Here is a 2500-nt window from a genome sequence, read left to right on the forward strand (position 1 = left end):
GGCGAGTGGAAATGCTTTTCAAGAGAAAACCACTCCAATTATCCAGCAGATCAAGAGCAAAACATCAGCCAGCACTATCCGGGAGTATCGAGATGTTGTTCTAAAATGTGTTGCATCGAAATGGATGATCGCATCGATCAAGCAGGACAGGGGGGTACTGGGAATGCTGGGCACAATAACAACCAACCAATTTCCCGGTAAGCTTTAGTTCAGTTTTTTTATGAGAATGCTACAACAACAACAGATATGTAACGTAGAGTAATCGTTACTGGAGCTTACGTCCAATCAAGGCTGTTTTCACCATTTTCAGGGATGTAGCACACTTCCAAGGAGACAAAAGGGCACTTACTGGATGGAAATGGATTATTATTGTGCCAATGTGTATTGAACTGCAAGTTGCAACACTTGGTTTATCTTGCACGAGAACACAGAAGACCCCAGAAGCAAGAGAGAGGGACCTACGATACGATAATTACCTCCAATGAACCGATAAATATGGCACACCCGTCTAGGGGAAACTGTGACTGATCGATACACCGGCATTATTCTTCCTCCAGCCCTTCCATGTTGCGCAGGACGTGGGTGTGTCCTTAGATTGTTGGAATACGAGGAAACTATATCTGAAAGCACCCACTCGGAGTGTGTCCTAACGAACGGCTACGGCGACAACGACGACATCAAAGCAAACGCTTGAGCTTCGTCTTCTTGCCACACCCTCCCGCACACATACAGCCACATACACAGCGTCAGTCACCGCTTAAACCGCTGGATGGTTGGATTTATGGCCGACTTTGATTACATCCAACGCTAATCAAAGCGAAAGCGTCCTCGACACCAGGGCCCTGGCAGCTCGGCATATAAAGACGCGCGCCTTCGATGCGTCACACACTTCCACGCCAATACTTCCACGGCTCACTGTCAGTTCTGTTCCACGAACACGAAATTCGAAAATTGAATTTCCTTCCACCTCCCCCTCCTCATCCTCCTTCCAGTTCCAGCTCGTGTATGTGTCTTGTGCGCACGTTGCGATAACAAGTCAATCTTCATTCAAGTCGATCCATGGATCCATAATTTGATGCAGAACTAGGCGCTTCCAAGTGCGCCGGTTGGTGTTGGCGGTTCCTATCCGGTGGTCGTGAGTTGGCACTTTTGCTGTGGCCCCGGATTCGACCGGACCAAGCGTCTCTCCGACGATCTACGGCACGCAAATGGATTCCTCCCAGGATACTTTCCCTGCTTAAGTGGCTACCCCTCCCTAGGATCAATGGCCCGGCGTACGCATTTATCAAAGGGGAAAAGGGAGTTCCGGAGAGTGCCGTCACCGTCCGTGTGGCCGCGTGATCGATGGCAATCAAATGTGGCTGTGCGGGTGCGGGTTTGAAAGGGGTTGTGGAATCCATTTTTGTGCCACGTCAGCGTCTTACCAGTCCAGTGTGTTGGTGTTTGTGTACGACGCTTGTGCCAAGTGATTGATTGTGGCCTGGCTCATCATCATGAAGGTGCTCTGTCCGCCTGCAACTCTCTCGGTTCCACACCAACTCAAAAGCGAATGCCCCAAGGTTACGAACCACAAACATCCTGGTGGCGGTACTAAGACTTTACAACTGCTACTGACTGGTGCTGCTGCTGCTCCCGGTAGTAGATTGCTGGCTTCATCTCCGTAAAACTGGCCACGTCAGGGGATGCCAGGGAATGCAATCAGCGCGTCGCGTACCCGGTCCGGTACCGATTTGCGATTTAATGGCCCCGAAGCGTTGGTGGCGGAGGCGAAAGACCATCTTCCTAGTAAGTCGATCGTGTTTCTTGCTTACGACTGACTCTTGTGTGAGCTCTTGCTCGTGTTGGCCAACCGTTGGCCACAAATAAATCCTGCTCCTTCTTAAGGCATCGCTTCGCAAACTCCGAGGACGATGTTCCTGACGCCCTCCGTTGGATCCGATTCGCTGGCTTCTTGTTGCTGCAGCGCCCGGTTGGTCTTTGTTTGGTTCCGTAATTTATCGACTTCGCTCCTGGTTCGCACCGGGTTCGCTTGGCTTTGTTCACGGAGCTTCTCGTACCGTCCTGGCTATCCTTCGATTAAACCACATTAGTTCCACGTTCGGTGGTCGGCGGTTGGTTGCAATTAATTACGGTTTCATCCTTCCCAATTATCCATAAATTCATTTTACCCGAAAGTAAAACAACCTCGGTGGTCGTGTACGGATTGATGGTTTAGTTTAATCAACAATTCTTCTACTAGTGACTTGCATTATGGTGCAGGTATCGCTCTTCAGCAGCAGCAGAGAGAGCGCCCCAGACATCCGGTCAGAATAGGGAATCGGATTGAGCTGGTCGCTCACTTGGTGCACCAATAACCCCTAAGGCTAAGCGGATACATATTATCATAAATCAAGGGCTGGATCGATTTTATAATTTTGAATGCCCCCTTTCCCCGATCTCAGCTGGTTGGCTAGCTGGCAGGACCGCTACCGCAGAGTGAACGCGCCGCGAGAACGACCTC

General features: G+C 50.4%; 1 protein-coding gene across 2 annotated transcripts in view; it reads left to right on the forward strand.

Moving 5' to 3' along the window:
- The window catches only part of LOC126571099 (neural cell adhesion molecule 1-like), a 19537-nt gene that overhangs the window by 5078 nt on the left and 11959 nt on the right, over positions 1-2500 (forward strand). The gene's annotated exons all lie outside the window — the stretch shown is intronic.

The sequence above is a fragment of the Anopheles aquasalis genome, chromosome 2 (assembly GCF_943734665.1).
Source record: "Anopheles aquasalis chromosome 2, idAnoAquaMG_Q_19, whole genome shotgun sequence".
Taxonomy (NCBI): Eukaryota; Metazoa; Arthropoda; class Insecta; order Diptera; family Culicidae; genus Anopheles; species Anopheles aquasalis.